This window comes from Acanthopagrus latus, chromosome 6 (assembly GCF_904848185.1).
Source record: "Acanthopagrus latus isolate v.2019 chromosome 6, fAcaLat1.1, whole genome shotgun sequence".
Taxonomy (NCBI): Eukaryota; Metazoa; Chordata; class Actinopteri; order Spariformes; family Sparidae; genus Acanthopagrus; species Acanthopagrus latus.
The window spans coordinates 3,568,145-3,593,218 of NC_051044.1; the positions used below are offsets into that span (position 1 = coordinate 3,568,145).

Below are 25,074 nucleotides of genomic sequence, written 5' to 3' on the forward strand. Positions count from 1 at the left end.
CCATGGCGACCGCGCCAGGGGGTTTCCTGAGCATCTTGCGAGGGGCTTTGACGTCAGGAGGACCATGGCAACCGCTACAGGATGACGTGCGCCGGTCTCCGTGGCAACTGTCTCCATGAGGCCGCTGCTGTCGTATCTGAGTTCAGCATCGTGTCAGCTGACACAGCTTTGTGTGGGTTACGCCACCTACACAACCACTGCAAACCCTGAAATCCAGTCCATCAACAATCATTATCTCCACAATACATCTTGATCACGGATTCGTCTCATTGATTTAATAGTTTTTTTTTATCATACAAAATGTAAAAAGCCGGACGGACAGACAGACAGGAGAAGATGGAAGCTGTGTCTGAAATCTCTCTGTTTCCTATATTATGTGATATAATAAAATTCAACCCAATCTTAATATGTCAGACTATTGTTTCATCTGAACTGATGGTTATATTTTATTATATTTTATCCCAGTATTTAGGTTGTTTGTTTGGCAACACTGTGGATTTAGAGCATAAAAATAATATTTTTTCATATTTAAATGAACAAGCATCAGCTAATTTATCAACATGTCAACGCTAAGATTTATTTTCAACTCTATTGACTTAATTATCACGCAAGCATTCAAGCAGATAGATAGATAGATAGATAGATAGATAGATAGATAGATAGATAGATAGATAGATAGATAGATAGATAGATAGATAGATAGATAGATAGATAGATAGATAGATAGATAGATAGATAGATAGATAGATAGATCTATTTTTTTTTCCATCTGAGCTATGATATTCTCACCGCTTTCCAACACCAAGTGAAGCCTTCTACCCTCACATAGGGTAATTTCAGTTTGTCACCCTTCCTCCAGTCATGATTAAATTGAGATTTCACACAATTGTGCGTCGTCAACACTTCACATCATCTCTGACAACTACATTTTCAGTCATATTGCACCCGTTTTTCAGCTCACTAAAGCAGAATAAGGCATGCTTTTTGACACGGCTTGCAATTTAATCTTAGTAGAACATGGGACAAAGACAAACTGTCTATCTTTTGGTGTTTTAGGAGATGAAAAAAGTAATTAAATAGTTTTTGGGTTACTATTTAAAACAAATTAGATAAGATATTTTAGATGATAATCACTAAAAGAAAGGGAGGGAAAGAAAAACAAGATGTGGCTCAAGTGGGAGTAACACAGGATCAGGCAACTGGATAATCAGCTAAAGTGAGCAAGCAACCAGGAAATTATTAACCAGTCAATAAATCGGTAAATCCAATCAGCCGGTGACGTCAGAAGTCGCTGATTGAGTCAGTAAATTCAGATTGTCCGAGTGTAAATGGACTGTGACTGATTACCTGAAAACCTTTTGTTGTCGCTGTGCTCAGTGTGGGTGTGATATCAGATCTGTAAATACTGCATAGGCCAGTGTTTACATGCAATCTGTAGATTATCTATATTGTGTTTGCAGAGGCTCCGTTTGATAAGGACGACCACAGGATAACTGGAAATAATGACTACAATGAAACATATAAAGACCATAAAGAGAGAAAGATGCAACACAATGACAAACGGATGCTAAAACACCACAACGGGACTCAAAACCACTACAAAGAGCTGCGAAACAACTACAAAAAGACCACAAGGAGAGCAAAACCTTCATGACGACAGCAAAACAGCTACAAAAACTGGTACAAAATGATTACAAAGAGACCTCAAACTACTGCAAAGAAGCACAAAATGAACACAGAGACCCAGAATTATTATAAAAGGATACAAAATAATGACAAAGGGATGTTAAAAGACCACAGTGAGGCTACAAAGACACACAAAATGACCACAGAGAGAAACGATACAACTAGAAAAAGATACAAAACAATTACCAAGAGACTTAAAAAGATGCAAAACTACTAAGAAGACAAGTTAAAAGATTACAAAGAGACGCAAGGCAGCTACAGAGAAATCTTAATAACAGTAAGTGTTTTAAAACAACCACAACGAGGCCTCGTTTCCACCAACATGGAGCCGGTTCTGTTTCGGTTCACACACCTAATTTCAAACTGTTTGGAGTGTTTCCACCTAAAATAAATCATAAATTAAAAAAGGATTTCTGTTGACCTGAAGTGCTGCTAAACACCGTGTTCAAAGGATCTTGAGCTGAATTGGTGTAAATGGGGAGGTAAAAAGATCACAGTCCGACAAAAGACCTGCAAAGAGTTGTTGAAAGACTACAGAGAGATTTATTGTGTGTCTTTTTAGTTATGTTACGTAGGAGCGGTTGGGGGTGTGTGTGTTAACATCCAAGGGCCGAGGTTTTTGCAGCCAGTCAATGTGTTTATGGCTAGAAATGTTTATAACGCATCATAAATGAATATATTTCTGACCTGAGCCACAGTATATATCTCAGTTTATCCTCCTGTGGTTTAGCTGCAGACGCCTCCAGTAAAATACATCTCTAAAGCTCCGGATATTTCTGAACAAATCTCGGACACGGAGCGGTGGAAGGACTACCGCTGAAATGCATTCTAGACGTATGATTTATGATGTTGACCTGCGGTACAAAGATGTGACACTACAACACAACTGTGAACTAACTCATCAGCTCCGGCTGAACCTAAAGTTGCTGAGCTGGTGCAGGTGCAGGTGCAGGTGCAGGTGCGAGGATTAAAATGGTTTGTTCTGACTCAACTCCTTCACTTTGAAGTCTAGACTAGAAGTCTGAACTAATCCAGTTTGAGCATTCATTCATATCTATGACAGTCAGACTACGTAACGCCAAAAGTTAATCTGTCACTGGCCACTGGGGTTGTGCAACATGTCTTAAATACCCTTGTCAGTGTACACATGTTTGGCATGGGAGGATTGAGTGGGGTTATTTAGTGTTTTGCGAGGATGTATGCGTGTGTTATTATTGTATTGTTTCTGTCAGGACGATTGAATGCTGCTTTAATGGCTGTTGGTAAAAATCAAAATGAGGTTGAGGGATGAATGTTACACTTGACATTTGATTAGATTTAATTGACTTACTGCACAAACAAAAACCCAACAGCAGGCTGTGAATCATCCACTCACTGCAAAGAGTGAGAGAAATAAAGTGCATATCAATAATCTGGTAAATAAAGATGGATTAATAAACAGAAATGAAGGATCATGTGCATGTTTTGTACCCTAAAAGAGGTAAAATAAGACTCAAGGTTTCAGCTACAGCTATTCATTCAGATATTAACTCAATAATAAATTAAACCTGCTGGTAAACCTACAAATATTTACCATCCTAATGCATCTTTGTGTTGAATTCTCAGCACTGTTATCTTCCTTCTCAACTCTCCATGTCTGCGTTTGCTGTTGTTTCTCCAGCGAGGCTCCTTCTTTTGTCTTTTTCTTGATATGCAATATATTATTTACACTGTCAATGTATTGATTTCGTAGCCTCCAGTTACGTTTGGGTGCACTACAATATAGATCAGCAGCAGGCAGAAACACCATCAGTGTGGAGGAGAAACTTAAAGAGACACCAGACAGATGTCCGTCTTTCATGCCTCTGTCAATAAATGTCAAACTCAGGATATAAGATGGAGGGAGATGAGTTGGTGTTGCACTCATGGCTGCACTTGTCTGTGTTTCATTAAAGTGTACAGGCAGTGTTGCATGTATCAGCTTATATCTACTTAACTGTTTGTATATTTATGCTGCGGGTGTAGAGAAAAATATAGTCAACTTAACTCTTGAATTTTTAAAGTTATCATGTTTATATTGACTACTATCACTGCAGTGATTCCTAAAGTGTGGGCAGCTGCCCCCTGGTGGACTCTGCTGGTACTGCAGCTGGGCTGACAGAGGTCATTTTGTAGCAGACCAATTTGCTGTGTTTCAATTCAGGGTCTGCATCCTTCATGGGACAGTCTAGCCTTTGGAGCGTTTCCTGGTTGCGTCACCAGATGTTTTACCCTTATGTCATGATTTCTGCCGCCCAGACCCTCGAAAAGTGACGATCTACGCCACGCAATGTCGCCATTTTCTCTCTTTCTTTCTTCTTTCGTTCAAAGAATCTTGGGATATGTGAGGCCACAAAGGATAGTAGCAGTGCATCCTCCATGAAGAGAGAAAAGAAGGATCATCTGGAGTGGGACAGCCTTCGTGTTGTGTTGTGACGTAATTGGCCTTCAAATGCTCCTCCAAAGGACCCTGAACTGAGTCACAGCAATTGTTTGAGAGTCGCTGTCGTTCTTTATTTTGGGCTGATTTTCCAAAATCCCCCAGGACTGATTGCAGGGAGGGTGGGCAGACTGACTCCTGACTGAGGAGTGGAAGCAGCTTGGGGCATTTCCCTCTCAGCCAGTCACGGTGGGATGACACTATTTTTGTGAAGGCTTACGAGACCCTCAGTCTGAATCTGCCTCTGGCTCATTGAGAACCTCATTCCCCTTTGGACCTGATTCTTGGGCTGCCTGCATATTTCTAGTGAGGAAACTGCGTTTTTTTGGGAACCCCTTTAAAATCCAATCCCCTATACACCATCAGTCTGACATTTTATTTCCCTGGGGCTGGTAGGAGGCATTTGTTTTTTTATTTATTGTCCAACTAGCGCACATTTGGCTCCCCCTTAGATTTTCATGTTTTTTGTTTATATCTTAATGTAGGCTGAGCTGGCCTGTAAGCAATATACTGCCAGTACCGCCACAATTAAGAATAAATAGATAAACACATTTCCCAGAAAACATTCCAACTGTGGTTTAATATCTGCATGAGGTGAAAAACATGCACGTTTACAGATTGTTACATGAGTTTGGATGGATTATTAATTCTCACTGCAGAGCTGTAGGCCCAAAGAATTGTTCTGTATATAAAATAGAAATAATCTGAGGGAATAGTTCATGTTTCAGCATTAGTATCATGTGATTGGCCCCAGAAGATTTTCTGAATTCAGCTTTGCTTTTTTGGGAACAGCTGCTCTACTGAATATAAAAACTGCAGTTCAACAGATTTAAAATATGTAAATATGTTCCCATTCTGTCTAAATAATATCAGGAGTGGGATTAAAAGAGGCAGGTGGTGTAACATTTGCTTTCTCTTCTCTCTTTTTTTTCGATTATGGCATGTGTTTCACTATGTGACACATTATTGCTTATATTTTGTGAGCACCAGTATATGTTGCTGTACACGGCCTCTCTCTCTCTCCAGGTGCATGCTGGGACAATCTTCTGCCTCTTATGCCCCTGAGCATCGTAGGTGGTTGAGAAAAAGGATGAATGTGATGTACAAAAAGAGCACAATATAATTACTGATAAAGGAAAAAGAAAGAAATAATCTTTTCGTCTCAGTACCTCACTGCCGCAGCCACTAGATGGCAGCACAGACTGCTGGTAGTTTTAGTGTAGTTCAGTTAAGGCTCCTGCAGAGGCTCATTTCATAGAATATCATGTAAAATAATCTTGTTTATGACACCATTTTGTTGTCATTTATTATTTCCGAAAAGTGAAAAGTAAATGAGAAAGTAAAGTGTAAAATAAGGAAGGAGTATTCTTTAAATAATCTGTATGTACAGGACGACATGATCAGCGTGTTTCATATACGCCGTGTGTTCAACTGCTCTCGTTTGAAGTTATGAGTCACCCTCAAACCTTCGCTGAGTAAATAGCAACATTTTTGAGGACAGGAAGTACTCGTTTTTTCTTTTTCTTTTCTTTTTTCTAAATAGACTATCGATGAATAAATCCAGACCAACTTTTTCCAGTTTGGACGTAGAACATCTTGAGATTAAAGACTTCCTGCAGAGGATGATGATGATGATGATGATGATGATGATGATCTATATTTAATACACTTCTGGGTCACAGTAAACTGGTTCTGCTGTCAGAGAAAAATGACAAACCAGAACATGTATTTTAGCATCTGCAGAGAAGAAGTGACAATCTGAAGGCCTGGTTTATTTTCCACAAATTCTCAAACTTCTTGCTGCTGAATGCACAGAAAGAAACGGATCCATCAACCCATAAATCAGCTCTCACACAGACATATAACTTCACATGCAGGTCGGGTTTTAATATGAAAGCTGTTGCATGTGTTTGGGGGGGAAAACAGAGCTTTAATGGACCGATGATGTCCGATCACACAGCGTAGGAGATCGTCAACATGTATGCACTCATGTGGAAAAAATGTTTGGTTGCATTAAACACAGTTAAGATGATCACAGACAGACAGAACTGACGTCCAGAAAACATGATGGCTGCGACTTAAAGAGATTTAACTGTTTTGCAATCGTTCGGGTGATTTTAAAACGTGCATAGATACTGAAATGCAGCAGAATTACCCTCTTGAACGCTTGTGTAGATGATAAAATGCTCTCTGTGGTGGCCCAGTGTGATGGTCCCTCTACTGGAGAAAATGTGATGCAGTGCCATGAATAAAAAAAGATGGTTTGCATCTATGAGCCTTGAAACGTTTAAACTGTTCCCTGTGTGTCGTTATTGCACAGGTGCAGCAGTAAAACTTCAAATCTGTGTTTCAACTTGTTGTGTGCTGGTTCTTATTCTTGCTGTGTCATAGGCTTGTGTACAATGTGCAATAGTGTAAATAATTTTGGAGTTTTATTTCTTATTTAAATTGTTCATACTGCATTCTCACTCTCATTATAACTGTTTTAAATGATGCTCTCTATTTCTGTAGCTGTAGAAATACAATTCTCCCCACAGTGGAACTTATAAAGGATTACATTTTTTATCTATTACCATATTGAATTGAATATTAAATTTATGACCTTTGATTTTTACGGAGCTCTCTGGAAGATTTCCAGCCGTGTTTGTCATGGCAAAGTACGGATGTTTTTTATTAGACCTCAGGAAATCTCAAGCTGTTTTCGTGGTGATGAAAACAGGTGTTCGTATGTTGGGTCATATCCTGGACTTTCCTTCTGTAGACCGACGTTTGCTTCCCATTTCTGACCAAGTTTTTAAGTTACAGCACACAAGACAGGAAAGAGATGTAAATAACTTCACTCATGTTATGTCTTTACGTCCTGTACGCCACATTACGTTACATCACGAGACTGAACGCAGTTAATTTAACTCACAGCCTGATCTTCTCCTCAACCAAACCACACGAGAAGACCACAACCATTAACAGCAGTCTGAGTCAAAATGTGAGAATAATTTTAAAGTCTAATCGTACGTAACATGTAAAAGTACGAACTCGGTTGCTGGAAGGACGCTGGAGGAACAAGTAGGGCGTCATGGATGAGATGTCTCCTCCTGCAGTGACTAAAGTGTGTGACTAAGTGTTATATGTGACATTTTACACAGATCACAAAACAAATGTGTGTGTGTGTGTGTGTGTCTGCGTGTGAAGACTTGAAACAAGACACTGTACAACTGCTCCTCAGGTAACCCTGGAGACAGGAAATAAGAACGACAGCACTGAGCTCGCCACCTTTCAGGTCACTTAAGCACTTCAATCACCATCAAACGAACCGTTTCAGCCGCTGAACACAAGAAGGTTCAGAGGATGACGGAGGAGAGCGGGGGCAGTGTTGAAGTGCACGATAACGAGACGGCCGGACGTAACACCGACAGCAAGTGATTTATAGAAAGACGCTGGAAGAAAAACAGGAAACACGAACAAATTCAGACGCGTAGAAAGAAGCAGGTGTTTCCAGGGAACATCAAAAAGTGAACTGATTTTTGTTTTACATACAATTTTGCAAATATTTGTCACTTTTTGATACATTTCTTTTCATTTCCCTTCATTCAGCCTGACACACGTGGCTTCTTTGCACTTTACAATCTCTGTGGTTGGTGGTTCATCTCACTAAATTTGTTAATGACGGATCCACAGGTGGAAACGACCCTGATCGTCCTGTTGTTCAGAGTGACTGAGAGCTGCCTCGCCTTCATGCGAGAGTCCGGTCTCTGCAGTCCTCAATCAATCTGACAGAGGTTTAATCAATACGTTATGAAGTTCTATAACTCAGGTCTTTGCCGCGGGGGGCTCCGAGCAGGAGAAAGATCTACTGAAAATCAATGGGGTCACAGTTTCTCTACACAGCCATTCGGTCCGCACGGTGACAGCTCCGGAAAAAATAACTGGGAGCCGGAATCGAGAGAGAGAGAACGTGAAGAGATGCGTTTATACAAGCTGTGTGAACACAGAACAACAGAAGTTACAGAAAACAAATATAGCATGAAAGTATTGCAGACACGTTATTATCATTATTAAACTTATTATCATAAAAGCACACGCAAGTTGTAAAATAATGAATGTTTCATCCTAACTCCATCTAAAACAATTAACCAATTTATGTATCTGTATCTTGAAGTTTTATATTTCCTCAGGCACAATTTTTAATTTTTATAATTTTACAGCCTTGTGCTTATGGTCATGTTAGTTTTAGGAATGAAAAAAACTCCTGGTTAGAGCAGGAAAACACTCGGTGCCACAACCTCAGCTGTTTTTCAGACATCCTGGTTTTGTGCTGCAAACTGTCCCGACATTTAATCAAAAATTACAAACCGCCCGAAGTCGCTTCATGTGTAACTAAAGAAATGATACCGCATGCTAATTTGTTAGCTTTAGATTATGTGAGGCTTCCACTCCAAAGGCCATCAACTGGACGTTTGAAAAGAAGGAACATGGCAGAGATTCCGACAAAGAAAGCAGGAATTCAACAGCAAAGACCTGCAGTGCTGAAGGGATACGAGCCCCTTTGGGTCGTACTGTATCACGATTTTTAAAAAAAGAGCTCTCACCTCAGTGTGTTTGTACACGGTGTGTGTGTGTGTGTGTGTGTGTGTGTGTGTGTGTGTGTGTGTGCAGCGTTGTCAACATGTTAGTTAATGGTCCTCGCCTCTGTGCGGCAGATTGGATCTCCATCGCATGTAGGGAAAAATCCCAGGAGAGCGCAGGTTCAATCCCTCATGCTGGTCTTTTGTCAGCACTATCAGTCACTCTGACACAGAGAGAGTGTGTGTGTGTGTGTGTGTGTGTGAGAGAGAGTGTGAGACTGTTTTTCACCATGTATGTGTGTTTTCTGTGTGTTTACAGACTTTGTGCAGGTGTATGTTTCAGAGAGACCAACTGTCTCCTGTCATTCAAGGCCTTTGAAGGTTTTTTGTGTTCAGCGTTGTGTTGTCGACACAAAAGGTTGAAGTTTATTCATTAGGCATTTTTGTTCGACTGATTTATGAATTCTTTTGAGGAGCAGTTTTTACTGCGACTGTGGTTGTTTGAGTTTGTGGTTTGTGTGTCATTTCCTGTTTTATTTTGAAGTTATGTGCTCCACTTCCTCCTTTTGTTTCCCTCCCTTTCTGCTCCTCCCTTCTCTCTTTGTCGTGTCGTCCTGATTTGTAACTTATTTGTTATTTGCACTTTTTCTTTGTTTTGTTCTTGCCTTTGCTTGTTTTTTTTTTTGCTCTTGTTTTTTTTGTGGAATTTATTGATTTGGACTCACTTTAAGTTTAAGTGACTTGTCTGCCTGTCTGATTTGTGTTCGTTTCCCGTTTTGTGTGACCTGATGGCAACAGCTGAGGTTGAATACAAGCAGATGTAAAACAGCCAATAATGCGTCCCGACATTTCTGAAATTGGGGTTATAATAGATGAGCTCCCAAAGACATGAGTGTTAGGGTGAAGTTATATCTCAGGACCCAAATGTAGACACACACACAGGAGGAAGGAAATGGAGGAAACAAACTGAGCTTTATTAACAAAAAGCTGAAAAAATACACAAAATCAAGGAACCACCCACAAGCAAACCAGACAAAATACAAAGGAGCTCAAGTCAAGTTCAAACCAAAACGAGAAACAGGGAAACGAAAAACATATCAAAAGGGAGACCTGAGGGACAGACAGAGTGACGGACATCACAATACGAACTGACCAAGACCAGAGGGAGGACAAAGACTGTAAACAGACACACTAATGACATGACGAGCAACAGGTGAGGAGAGAAGAGGACAGGTGAGGTAACGAAGGGAGAAAACACACAGGAGACACTGAAAAGCCTGAAGAGACGCAAAAGCACACAGATTCAAAATATAAGAGAAAACATAACAAAAAGACACCGAATCACAACAATCAGAGCAGCATTTCAGTTTGATTCCAGTGTGCAGACCATCAGTACATCATCAACGCCAAATTTGTTGTTTGACCGACTTTTGACTGCATAACTTGAGTTGAAATCATGTCTGACATCGATAACAAACTCTGACCAGGCGTCTCCATGCTGCAGATTTCTGCGGAGGTTTCCAGGTTGACGTGATGTGCCGACACATACCTGCACCAGAAAACCCTGGTGAGGATGAGAGCGCCGAGGTAAGAAAAAAAAAAAAACATTTAAGGAATGCAGGAAATGAGCAGAAGCTCCAGTGAGGCAGGAAACTGTCCTTTGAGCAGCCTGTCTCTGTTTTCCTGCTTTGCCTCCTCAGATTAACAAGAACAGAACAGTTATTTATAGAGCATGGAGAACAGGGGATTAGAGCTATTCCTGTTGTGTTTTTGGATGCTTCTTTGATGACTCAAGGTGTGGAAGTGTGTGCTTGTGCGTAAACTGTGTGTCTATGTGCATAAATAAAACCCCTCCCTGCTCCCCACACAGCCCGGCTGTCTGCAGGAATGCAGTGTTTGTGCGTACCCACCTGTGTGTTTGTGCTTCATGAGTGTATATGTGGTGTGAGAGGACATTTCTGCTCAGAGACGCGTCATCTGCATGTGTGAGAGCATCGCTTGTTGGGTTGCATGCGTGTGTTTAAATCTCCCGTCACCATTAACTCTTCTCTCTTCTGGTGGATGAGTCGGACAAGCAGCAGGTTCCTGTTTATTTTTGGGACTGTATACAGAAGCAGGACAGGATCTGAAATAACTCACAGGAGGGTGTTTGTGGTGGAATTATGTGTGTGTGTGTGTGTGTGTACGACTGCCAACGTTAACAGCACGCACTGATATCAGTGGGCAAAATTCACAACACGTGCAGCTCAACTTTTTTCTGCCCAAGAGCTAAAAAAAATATATAATACCAGGCTATAAAAAGACTTCAAAGGAAGCAGACCTGTTGGCTCCAACATGGTGAAGTTTGGCAGGTGAATCTCGGCAGGAGTTGTAAGTAGACAGGCCGCCATTAACGACGCGGCACCCCAGTTAATGATTTCACTTTTTTTTTAAACCAGTTTTTTATCAAGAGATCTCTCCGGCAGATGAAGCAGAGTCAGAAATATAAGATGAACATACTCATAAAACCCCAAAAATATCCTCACAGCACATTTCTGACGGTGAAACTCGGCTGCCGACAGTTCTGTTGGACATTTGGGTTTAAATCGAGAGTTTTGTCAATTCTAGACTCGTCATCTTCAGCACCAGTCAACGCTGACTCAGGTGACATCACTTGAGGCATTTAAAACATTTTCCCAGACTGGGCAGAGCAGTATTGCTTCCTACAACCTGTAAAGTGACTTTCAGTGCTGCACCCAGGCTGTGACAGAATACGTGAGGCGAGTCTTTCCACTTGGCAGCCATCTTGGCAACATCATTTCAGTCTAACAAGACCAGAACTGCTTCTAGATGAATTAAGAGAGAGCCAGAGCTTCAGTTTTAATGGTCACCAGGACATAAAAATGTCCAACCTCTACTGTGTTTGCACACGGTTTCATGACACAAACTTATTTTCCAGAGTGACGCAGCTGCTCGTCCAACCAGACGGCTCGAACAACTGCAAGTTTGACGTCTCATGTTTGAATCGCCTCACCTTTCTTCCTGTAATCCTGTGCTCTCATGTGATTTCCTCCTCTTCCTTGCCTATAAGAAGAACCACTGGCTGATCTGTTTCCTGGTCTAAATGTGACAAAGCAGACGACTGGATTTTGACGGGATGTGTATCATACAAGAACCGTCTCTGGCGTTTTCTATTCAAAATGCTTTAAGTGGTTTGCCTCCAAAAGCAACACCCACTCTGTTCCTGTGCATGTTACCACTTCTCCCCTGAGGAGCGCCGGATCTCCCGCTGTAGAGCTCCTTAATCTCAGGACGGCGTCAGTGGCCTTCTGGGAAATCTGCAGGGACGAGCGGTGGCGGAGCACGGAGCTGACGTCTCGTCGACTCAGCAGAAAACCCAATGAACTCCTGGAGAGGAGGAGCAGATGGAGGCGCGGGACAATCATCTCAACATCGGTGTGTGTGTGTGTGTGTGTGGGTGTTTGTTTACTTGATGCTGATTGGTCGCAGGCATTGACTACACCGCTTACTGCTGCTTTCCAAGGAACTGCATCATGATCTCCTGCGTCGATAATCAGAAATGAGAAGCGGACGGACCTGAGAGGCCGATACAACAGATCGATTTGATCGATTGTGGACAAACCTTCATCGCTTCGGTCATTTTCTCCTGAACTTCTGTCTCTTTTAAACAGCGTAGAAACATTAAAAATGAAAATGAAAACAAAACCAGGTGCTTGTAAGTGAAATGCAACTCTGCTTTTCAATACACGCATCTAACAACTAAACATAAATCTGCCTCCATGAGACTGTGCAGGTTCCCCCTCTGCCGCATGAAGACTTGGACGCATGGATCGGATCTGTACCTGCCTGTCTCCCCTGGATTCTGGATCTACGGCGGTCCTGAACACCTTTCTTTGGGGCTTTGACGCTTCAGGGAGAATTACTGCGAGTATCTGAAGCTTGAGCGGCGGCCGGGGGGTCGTTAGGGGACAAAAAGCCATAAAATGTCAGCCAGGCAAAAGGAAAAAGAAAAAAAAAATCCAGCAATTGCAGGACGGCTGAGCTGTAACTTACAGTTTTCAGGTGATTAGCAGAACTCATACAGCAGTAATTTCTGTGATATGTCAGTTTTCCTTTGGCATGTCTGACACTCTAATTTCTAATGGTCGTCTTTGAAATTATTCCAGGAGCTTAACTTTTTTGACATCTGGCTTTTCTTTGTAACTTGCTCGATTAGTCATTCGCCCCCCCGTAGATCCGGGTCGGACCAGCAATTTGCACGTCAGGACCTCCACCAGAACTTCCTCTGGGTTTCGCACTTCTGGTGACTTCAGATGATGCACAAGACGAAAACACACAGAAGCGTCGAAGCGTTCGGTGTCGAGTGGCGTCCATGTGAATGTCAGGACGTAAGGTTGCGCTGTAAAGACGTGATCAAGCACCTTATTACCACACGGTGCAAAGTGCTTTTCATCAACATCAGTACGGAAAAGAGAGTGTGTGTGTGTGTGTGTGTGTGTGTGTGTGTGTGTGTGTGTGAGAGAGAGAGGAGGTGATAATTGTGAGTCTGAGCTCTAGTTTCTAGTTTCTAGTTTCTATATAAGCTGTCTGTCTGAGGCCGCGGCCCACTTTTTCTCTCCAAACTAGGCTGAAAAGCCCTAAAAGGAAGTGACTGCTGCACTTCAGACACAAGAAGCAAGTTGTTGAGGTTTGACAGTCTAGGACACACACACACACACACACACACACACACACACACACACACACACACACACAGGTTTACACTTACCTCTGTACCTATAAGGACCATCGCTGACATTATACATTCAACAGTCTGTTACAAAAACTTTCACAGCCTCACGCCCAATGCCGACTCTTCATATAGGAAAGAATAGACTGCAACCTCGTCTTCATTTTAGCTTAATAAGTCTGCAAACCCTCATAAGTTTCAGCAATTTAAAGAGAGAGGAGCGCGTGAGATCAGCTTCAGCCCAGCAGCCACACGAGCGTCACTTCCAGGCCGAGCGTGGACACGCGGAGCCGTGACTTCGTGAAGTCTGATCTCGAGAATCAGATCACACCGATCAAAAGTGAAATAACAAGCGCGGCCGCAGGCGATGACACAGAGCAGTGGCGCGCGAGAGGCCTCGGCTATGAGAGGAATGCATCCTACAACATCTGCAACGTCTAACCTTTACGATGGAAATGTCACACCAACAAATGACGACGGCCCTGCAAGCTATTTATGGTGCGAAGTCGGAGCCACCTGCATTCTTTCAGCCACCCGGGAAGGATCATCGCCGGAGCAGATATTTACCTTTATATTCACGCTGACATTAACGGAGCTGAGGACGCAGAAACTCTTGATTGTGGAGTCTCATCTGGTGTTATTAACACAAGTTAGCATGATGTTTATTAGCTCTAAAAATAAAGTTGTTCTATATGACAAGTGCTGCTGGAGTTTTGACCTATTTAGACTTTTTCCGTCTCCGTGCAGCTTTGGAAGTGAGAGAAGTTGTGCATGAAACCCAAATTCTGCTCCTACAGACGTCAGGTGTCATGGTGCTGCAGCTGTGGTGTATGTGTGTGACATTTCATGTGATATTTGAGGCTGAGCACTCAGCTGCCTCGCAGGTAAAACTAATTCATGACTGTTTTGTTCAGCTGCAGGTGATGTGTGCTGCACAAGGTGGACGATGATATACATCAAAGACATGTGAGGGCTGCGTTCAGCATCCGAGCTGCGTCACAGGGATGTTTCACACGTGTTTTATGATGCGTGTTGTGTATCTGGCTGCGACCGTTTCCCCTTTAGACCCACAACAAGGTAACTGGAACCACTTTTATGCCAAAATGAGCATCATATATAGGTTTTTTGAATGCTTGTAAACCTGCTAAAAATAGGCGATGGACTCGTTTGCCGTTCTGTTTTTTTCCTCCTCGTCACATTTAAGATCGTATAAGTTGAGACAAAACAGGATTGTGATTCCTCTGATGATTATAAATCTGTCTCTGACCTGTAACAGCAAACAGGCTATTTTTCATGTGGTTATTATTAACGCCTGTGCTCCAATGCAGTCTGATCACATATATCACATATAATATGACGTATAATTACATTACCTCATCACGATCCATCCTGCGGCCTCTCTTCCACTCGCTTCCAAATCAAATGCACATGCCGCCGCCGCCGCTGCGAGCTAGTAAAGATCTTTACCGCAGCAGGCGCTGGTGTCGTACTGCTTCTGTCAAAACTGAGAGTTGTCTTTATTAAAAACATTCTGAAATAGACACAACGACATCTCACTTCTGTCTGATGTCTGCTGAGTTGCACATGCTCAGTATCGATCCGACAGCCGACTTTAATATCTTTAACTTCAGTCTGTCTTTCAAACTTAGCGCCGTCTGAACAATGTTCAAGTGTTGCTTTACAGAGACGGACTGAAAGATGTGAACACGCTAACGGCCTTCACTTCAACATGCACTGTAGCATCACGCCTGCAGAGCAGAGTACATTAGCGATGTCACCCGGGTCCATCACAGCTGAGCTGAGCTGGAGGTGATAAATACCCGTGATTACTGCCGGGTTAATTGGTGTCCCGGTGTCCTGATTGTACACATTGACATTGCACAGAAAAGCCAGATGGTTGTGGGAGTTGGCCAGTGTGCAACGTGCACATGCTAACTGAGCTAGCTAACGTTCCAGCTCCTCTGAGGACATTAATGTTTACATCCTCTGCTGTCTGGAGCCTCTCGTCCGTGAGCAGACTCGTGCTTCCATCTTGGTTGATGTAGAGCGGAAAAAAGAAACAGTTCCTACATGAAACTTCTCACGACAGCGTCTGTGCATTATCCTGCGTTAAGTAGGTCATGATTCCTGTTAAAGACACATTCATGTGTATATTGAAATGCTCTTTGTTGGTGCCACAAGTCGAGCGCTGTTATGTTTGATTATACTGGAGAAGAAGCTGACGTCTCTACGGCCGATATCTCCAAACCTCAGCAACTCACATCAAAAGAATCCAAAGGGATTCAGATAAAAGGAAAAATAGGAATCTCTGATTTTGGGGTGAACCGTCTCTGTGCTCGTATGTCAAACACGAGCAGAGCTGGACTGTTACGATAGAGGCAGAGATGTTCGCGTCTCCCTGGAACTGGTTTTTGGATTATCGCAGAAAATAAACACAAGTTCATGGAAAAGTTTTGTCCAGCATCCTCACAGATGAACGACGGCTTCTGTGATTTTTCACTGAGCTTCCTACTACACTATATTATACACACTTCACTATAAATTAATCGATCTACAAGTTGAAAAGTTCCTGTGTTCGGCATTGTGACGTGTAATGTCGCGTGTGTAATCTGGACAGCTGTTAAGCATTTACAGCATTCATTAAAACATGTAAACTTTAAACTCCACAACTATCATCCTTGCTGAAGCTTGTGTTAACCACAGACCTGTCAGGCATCTCCTCAAAACAACACTGACCTCGAGATGAAGGCAGCTGAAGTGTAAAGACACAAACTGTCTGTGTGTTCGGACTCGTTCCTGTGATTCTCACTGTGTGGCTGACTGTGGGGAACGAGGTGTGCAGGTGTGCAGGCAGGTGATCACCAGGCTGCTGGACAAAATGTGAGAAAGTCACTGCATGCTGACGTGTCGTGATGAAGGAGTCGCTTTTCTCGACGTGTCACCGAGATGTTAAAAACATCCTCAGTTCACATTCTGAGACTGAATCTCACATCAACACAACACAGCGCGGCCGTGAGCCTTTCGTAAGCTCCCCGGGATCATCAGTCATCTGCTGCCCGACCTGCACACTTCACGCTCCACACAGACTCCAACTGCAGCCTTCAGCCTTTCTGTGTGTGTGTGTGTGTGTGTGTGTGTGTGTGTGTGTGTGTGTGTGTGTGTGGAGGAAATACACTGAGCTGAATCCAATCCTGCAGATTTATGTCGTGTTAGGAACACTAGATCACAGTAATGCTGCTTACACACACAAACTGTTCCGGGGTCTTTTTTCTTTTCCCCCCCTTCTGTTTATTATTTCTTATTCGTCCTCTCAACCTTTTTTTTTTCTTTCACTCCGCCACTCGTGTCGGTTCACTTCACTTGGACCGTGATGCAAACAGACGCGGCTTTAATCCGCTGAACGCTTTATAGTAGTGAGAATAACAATGATGATGATTCGTTTTACCTTTTTTCTATGACGTCATCGAGACACCAAACTCCCTTGACCTTTGCGAAGTCTTTATTTTACACATCTCTCTCTCTCGTCATCATTAATATCTTCTTCACCATTTCTCTCACAGGTCTCCTCTTTACCTCCATCAATCTCTCTCCTTCCTCCTCCAAAAACCCGTCTCCATCGCTCGCTCAAATGTTTTTGATCTTGCTGATGTGATCGCATCATCTGCTCCTGCATTACACTTTCTTTCTTTCTTTCTTTCTTTCTTTCTTTCTTTCTATGGGGATGAATTTGCTAGAAAGTGTTCAGAAAACAGGCTGACATCATAAGAGTTACTATAAAAAAAACGATTGAAACCTCTAATTAAATTTGTAATCAAAGAAACGAAAGGTAGGACGAGAAGGAGTGTGTGTGTGTGTGTGTGTGTCTCGGGGCGATCCAGTGTAAGTGGAACAGTTGGACAACATCTGCGTCCTTGACAAGACAGTATGTTCCCTCTGACCCGACAGGACCTGTTCTCCCTTTGTACCTGCGGCACAGGACACACACTCATTAAGTGAACAAGAGGACAGACGGACAGACTGACACACACACACACACACACACACACACACACACACACACTCACCCACACACACACACCTGCCTGTTACAGTATGCCGATGGGCGGGTCGTTGAACGTGAAGGTGAATTTTGTTACAAGGAGCTTGTTGTTGTTGGACTTTAGGAATAAACTTAAAGGGCCACGATCCCAAACATTTAGTAATCTTTTGTCTCCTCTACCTTTATATGAAAATATATATTTCAAAGTGGATAATACTGTGGGTGCAGTCGGTGTTTGCTGCGTTCAGGAGGGAAAATCTGTTCGGATCCTTTGCCAGCTGCAGAATCTGCCAAAGCACCAGTGTGACTGCGCGAGACGCTATTAAGGCTTTTCTGTCTTTATCATCCTGGAACGCGACATGATTTGTTTTACTTGAGGAAACTGGTAGATGATCGTACAAATACACACACTGTGTATTTAACTTTTCTCAGTTTATCCAGCTCTTTTGGTCCACAGTGATCCCACGAGAATTAATAGTATGCTGTTTATTTTCTGCTAGAACTTTTGGCCAAGCCGAATCAAACCGAGTTTCGCTGATTTGCTTTTCCAGAGTTGAGCCGAGCTGCACCAGCGATGGACCTGCTCCGATGTACCGTCCGTCCAGTGCAGACGTCTTGTGACTTCAGGCAACAGGTAACCAGCACCTGTCTCCCCCTAAAATCTAAACTCAACTCCTGTCTGTGTAGGACACCTGAGAGAAAGACATTATTGAAAGTTATTATTGCGTTTTACAGTTTCATCGTGTTCAAATTCAGGACTCGTGTTTAGTTACTGCGGGTGAAAACACAACATTTCCTGTAATGTTGCTTCACTTTGTCAGCGGTGATTCTTTAACAGTGCTGGACGAGGACGCACTGCTACGATCCTTCATCGCCTCACATATCCCAAGATTCTTTGCCAAAAAAAGAAGAAAGAAAGAGAGAAAATGGCGACATCACGTGGCTTAGATCGTTACTTTTGCGGGCCTGGGCGGCAGAAATCGTGACGTAAGGGTAAAATATCTGGTGACGCAATGAGGAAATGCTCCAAAGGCTCGACCGTCACATTTAACAACTGCTGACGCGGTTAACAAGGTCTCTGAAGGACTCGCCTTCAAAAACCGCAAAGGCCGGGATCCTCCAGAGGATGCAGATCCTGAATTGAGACACAGCAGTTGTTGTGCAACTCACAACAGCGATGAAAATGAGGCAAGACAGCTCCACCGTTTCCATCATCGGCTCCAGAATAAACTGTGCGTTTCATTTAGAAAGTTTGAACTCTTACTAATGTATCTGGGAGAAGTTTTTTCAGTTAAGTCAGTGGAGATACAGAAAAATGTCTCTTTCAAGATTCCCTCATCTGATCGTCAGAACTGAAATACCTGTGAATCGACAGGTGCGTAGGAGATGAACACGGGTGAAGCTTTGTGTACCGAGGAGTTACAAATTAAAAGTCTCTGACAGGAACGTGAAGACGACGGTGTTTTTTTCTGATCGTTCGATCCGCAGAAGGGAACAAAATGAACCAGAACGCACGCAAACGCGACACCTCCGATAGAACAGCCTGTCGCTGCCCACACGGCGACTGCATGACATCACTGCGACACCATCGGTAGGCCATGATGTACGGTCAGGGCTGGTTGATGTGCGAGAGAGATATTCAAAGAGACAAGCAGAGTGTGTGGCGTCTCTGCTCGAGTCAGGAGGGAGGAGGAAGGAGGCGCAGGCACAGATGGAGCAGAAGAAGAGAGCAGAGTGTTTGTTTGCTTTGTCTCGTGCCAAAAGCCTTTTGGTTTTTTTGGCAGTCGTTAAATACCAGCAGACCTTATTAGTGATACAAAATCAAGCCGGCGAGCCAACTGTACAACAGCAAGGGAGGCAGTGATGACACCACGCTTCACCTGATGTTACCTGACGCCCAGGTAGCATCAGGTCAAACAGGACGAGAGAAACTGAAGCGGTTCGGCTGGAAGCTGCAAAAGTACAGAGAGCTGAAACGTTTTCCTCTCAGGTTTCCTGCAGAGATACGAGCTGAGTATCGATTTGAAGTGAAGGAAGTTGATCGTTAGCCGCAGCCCGCTTGGAGGCGAGGCGGCCCGAGCAGGTCCATCACCGGCTCGGCTCAACGCATCGCAGCCAGACGTGCTAATGGAAAGAAGAAATTAGCTGCCTAAAAGTATTCGTTCCACAATTACGATAGTCTCATGGCGGCGATGACAAAACCAACCACATGTGACAGTAATAATCTCGAAGAGTTTCATGTAAATAAATATCTGTTAAGTCTCGTATCTATCGCCGAAGGAGGTGACAGCGGTCGGTCGGTCAGAGAGAGAAGGCAGTTTGCACGCGACATAACAGTTTTATCTATCCTGGTTTCTGCAAGTGTTGACGGCCGAAGTAACAAAGAAAAGACGGATAACAACAGACGACGAAACTTTATAAAACGGGGCAACTCCAAAGAAAAAGAAAGCTAGAAGAAGGAAAGGGGGCTGAGGGAAGATTTTTACTGGTGGGTATCGCTCAAGTTTATAACGTCATATCTAAAATCTACTCCACTTAAATTGTGGACCTTGTTTTGGGGTGATATTAGTCACCACGCCAACAGGAACGCTCCGTCTATATTCCATACCTTCGCTTAACGCTGACGAGGGCTGTAAACACAACATTAAGGTAAGCAGATGGTTCCAAGTCCTGTGTTGTGCATTTCCCTACATGGAGCATATTTTACAGCTCTAATTTAGTTTAATGTTTTTTTTTTTTTTCTCACCAGCTGCCACCGGCTCTTCAGTTTTCACACTGGAACTGAATCTCTCCAGGAGAAAATCAGTCAGTTGTTCCTCGGAAAAACGTTTCACCTTTAAAAAATTCAATGCAGGTTTTTTCCACATGTCTCCCTCTTTGCTTCCACCCCCTTTACTTTTAATCCATCTCTTTCTCTTCTCTCTCTTCAACCCCCTGAAGACACACTCACAGTCACATGGCCGCAAAATCATTATTTACACACACACACGCACACACACACACATACAGATGAAAGGCGAGGAACGGGGAATTGAACCTGTGCTCTCCTGGGACGCTCCCAACATGTGATTGGGATTCAGTCTGCAGCTCAGAGAGACCAGGAACCATTAACCACCATGTTCTATTACACTACACACACACAAACACACACTATGGCAAACAGCATATAAGGTGTGTGTGTAGAGCACATTAGAGATGCTGAAAGAGTAAATCTGTTTCCTTTCGCAGTTTCTGGGTCAGAGAGGGAGGGCGAACAGAGAGAAGGAGTCGATGACCAGCGCAGATACACTCGTCTTTCTCCAGTGAACTGATTGATTAAACCTAATTGGACAGGGGATTAGAGGAGGAGTTATGCTGGACCCTCTGCAGATGGTGATGGAGGACAGGTTCGCTGTCTAACTTTGTTAGCATCCTCCACGACGTCTCCCGCCTCCTCCACAACACGGTCGCTTCAGCCAAAGAAGTATTACTCAGAGACGGTCCAGCTCCAGCAGATATTTCCTGCCAGCGGGAATAAAACTGTTCAACCCGTCCACACTCCATCACGGCGTGGACATCAGTGGACTGAGAGGATGCTGGAGGTCTAAATGGATTTGCTAGCCGGACTTGCAATTACATTACATCTCAACGTATAATTTATTATCAGCCGGGAGCAGCATCGAGCTGGTTTTTCGTTTTCACACTGTGAATCTGTGTGTTTGTCATCACGGCATCCAGCCGAGTCGCCAGGATTTAATGTAAGAAGTTTACATTTCTGCAAAATCACAGATATGCCCGAGGTTAACGTGCACCGAGTGTGGCGTAACGTTCAGATCAGATCCCTGTTTGTGGACTTTCCCAACCATGATGTCTTTATAACCTTAATCAAGTGGTTTTTGTGCCTAAACCTAAACCTAAGCAGAGGATGAGCAGTGATGTGACACACATCTGAACAAACGTAAAGAGTCAACATCTTTTAAGTTATCTTGGGTTTTGCAGAAATGGATTTAGCCAACATTTGTTCTGAGACTGTGTCGTAGCAACCGAGGATGTTATAATTAAGCTGGACACAGTCATGGAGGCCAGTTCACATTAGTTTATATAAAAGCTGAGACCCAAATGACTCGACTATCTTCTGCACAGCTTCTGCACGCGACACTTCTGCTGACTGAGCCGGCTAACTTCCAGTTTAGCAGCCGGCAAACTCGAATGGGGATGAAATAATTTAATCGTGTTGCTCTTCTAGACTTGCCAAATGTTACTGGAGTCATTTCTTGTTGGTTGTGACTCTTAGAAAAAAATATCCACTGTTTTAGAAACGCTTCTTGGGACCAGGTGCATCATGTGACGGTGATGTGCAGTTTCAAGGTTCGGCCACTGCGGTGGAAATCTACTGTAGTACGAGTTCCCACAGAGGAAACTTTGAGTCAGCATGAAAGCATCACAACTGTGCAAGACGCAGTCTAAAACTGGAAGCCGTCGATCTGAAATCGAGGACTGACAGTGTGTGACTCTGAGAGTTATCAATAGTCAAAACATAATTCCCAACATCAAACCAGATCAGCGGGATAAACAATCTCAGCCCCAACAAATAAAACCACCTCCCTCCATCCAACTGATCTATTCTCCTGCTGCCGCTTCATCCTCCGTCCATCCGACCCACCGAGGAGGAGCCGTTTTACAGGACTGAAGGCAAAATGACTCGTCTAATGTTTCAGCGATCACATTGTGATCAGAGATGAGGAGGAAATGAGGATGGACGGAGTGAGATGGAAGGTCTGAGGGCGGAGAGAAAAAAGGAGGCGAGGGGGGGGGACGAGGTTAGAGGTTTGAGAAATAAAGACACGGAGCCACACAGGAAGGAACGCCTGATCCTCAAAGACAAATCAATGTCACCACACACACACACACACACACACACACACACACACACACACAGACAAACAGCTGCACACATCACGTGCTGGTGCAGACCTGCTGTGGTTGAACACTCAATCAGACACACACAGTTTCTCCGTAGGTCACTCACACACACACTCTCTCTCTCTCTCAGCTCCGTCTGGTTTCTTTGCACTAATTTCTGCTGTGATCACAATTATATAATTGCGGATAAAAACATTCCTGTTTCCTGTTTGTGTATTTGTGTATTACAGACACAGATATCTGAGTGATGTGTTCTGGGCGCTGCCTGTGACGGAGCCTGTGGATCTACGATTATTTCACCATTTCATGGGAAACTCTGACTTCACACATTGAATTCTTTGAGCAGATCTTTTCGGGAGTGCTCGTGCGTTTTTGTCGCTTTGATAAAATGCCTCGGATGACGTCACGCGAGTCAGCGTCTGCGAGACGTCTGTAGCCTCGTCACCTCTGCTTGAAGCTAACTAGCCGCTACTAGCGTAACAAACCTGAATCTCCATCCAATCATCATCAATAGTAGTATGTTGATCTATAAATGTCCCGTCCTGAGGTCCAGTGCGCCCGGGCTGAAGGTTCTGACTTGAACACGACAGGAGGATTAATGTGTGTTAACAGAATATTGAACTGGGGAACATAGCTGCACTCCCAGAATGCAACGCTAAATCGATACTCGTGTACTCTTAATCAATGTCGTTAACATGATCAATTCAACAAGAAACCTCAGAATTAATTACTTCTGTCTCTTTGAGGGACCAGTTTAATTTCCTGTTGTACAAATGTGAATTAATTGTATCTGAGTATCTTGTCTTAAACTGATCTTAGAAACAAATCTGTAAATTTAAGTGAATTATTTAATTTATTTATTTATAGATCACTATCAAACCGCTCAACAGTCGACAGGATCACGTTGCAAAGACGAGGATTCAGAATTTTCTTCCACTTGCAGACACGCTCGTGAGAGAAAACACACAAAGGCTGCAGATGAGATTGCAGATTAGCCACAACTCCTAAAAATCTTTTTTTTTTTTTTAAATGGCAAAATAACAAAACTGCTGCTTTTAATGAAACTTAAGGAATCACGAGCTCCGGCTTTCTGATGTAACAAAGAGATTTGTTCTTTCACTTTGTGTGTGTGTTCAGATAGATTTGCCCTCACTGAGCCTACAATGACACACACACACACACACACACACACACACACACACACACACACAGCTACCTGGTGATCCATCATGACACGGTTATATAAGACATTTATCTGTCCCCCTCCCTACGAACACACAGAGAGAAAATCATGGTGTCACAGAAGGACGAGCATAAATAAAGTAAAGCTCTTTGTGTGTCTTTATCAAACTCACACACACACACACACACACACACACACACACACACACACACACACACACACACACACTGCGGTTGCTCAGTGGAGGTCTTTACCTCTGGCTGCTCAGCCTTCTGTCTCTTCCTGGATGGACCCCAGAGACACAGCAAGACTGACAGACTGACGTCAGTGTGTGTGTGTGTGTGCGTGTTTGTGTGTGTGTGTGTGTGTGTGTGTGTGTGTGTGTGTGTGTGTGTGTGTGTGTGTGTGTGTGTGCGACAGCATAGCTGAGAAGCACAAGATTCCTGCCCGGTGGACGATCTGAAGCGTACTCTACTGTCTGCTAGTCTTCAGATCAGATACCTGGTCTTTCATGAACTTGTGTCTGCACAGAAATCTAATATCATCTTTGACAGGGACATCAAATGTTTTTTAAGAGCAGCTGCTGAAGGGGAAACCTCACATACTGCTGTAATTCTGTGAATGAACACTCAGCCTGCCAGCTAAGAACATTTTGAAAAATGATTTATATACGTATATAAAGATAATCCTCAAATTAACTGTGAACAAAACAAAACATGAGCCACCAGGATGAATGACACAGATCCCAATTTAGACGAACCTTGTTGAGTTTTGACATCAGAGCTGTTTTGTTTTCATGTTTCTTGAAGTGCAATCATGTATCATTGTATGGTTATACAACACTGGTCAAACAGGGAGAGTACAGAGAATATAAGTAAGATATTTCAACAAAAATACAACAACACTCGACGGATAGAGGATTAAAAAAATTCCTACTGGTAGAATGGCATTCAGAAGAGGCAGTCCTCTTTCGTACTCACTCATCGATATTAACTTATTAAATACGCCTGATTTTTTCATCGAGATATCTGCATTATTCCCTGAGAAGCTGATAAACATGGGGAAAGACGACCCTCTCTCACAACGTTAAAGAAAGTAACCCTGGATCCAAATCCTGTATCTGGATCTTCTGTCCAAGTTTTGTTGAAAAGCTGAAAAACCAACCAACCAACATGCGGGAACAGGTGAAAACAGGCGAAACCTCCTTGGCAGAGATACAAGTTGTCTGATTAGTCAGACAGCTAAACTGAAAATGTGACTGAAAATAAAACATTAGAGAGTAAAACTGAAAAGGGAAACAAGAATTTCATCACAATTAAAACCATTTCTCATGACAAAAACAATAGAAAATGATAAACTGAGAAGAGACTGGAAGTGTAAACAAGTAAAACAAAAGATGAAGATGCAGATGAATGTTAAAGATGGCTGACGTTCAGTCGCCAAGCGTTCATGTTGAGAGAACGAATCACTTCCTGGATTTATGTCGCGGTCAACATTAAGAATCTTCCTCTGGAT

The 25,074-nt window shown here is 43.1% G+C and overlaps 1 long non-coding RNA gene across 2 annotated transcripts; it reads left to right on the plus strand.

Moving 5' to 3' along the window:
• Positions 1–9,980: 9,980 nt before the first annotated feature.
• Positions 9,981–23,131, plus strand: LOC119021417. Of its 2 annotated transcripts, XR_005075556.1 has the most exons (6): positions 9,981–10,293; positions 14,350–14,512; positions 18,026–18,108; positions 20,044–20,123; positions 20,224–20,279; positions 22,607–23,131. It is a non-coding gene; the product is annotated as an uncharacterized LOC119021417 (long non-coding RNA). The 2 variants fall into 2 exon arrangements; XR_005075557.1 differs by lacking the exon at positions 20,044–20,123.
• The last annotated feature ends 1,943 nt before the right edge of the window (positions 23,132–25,074 follow it).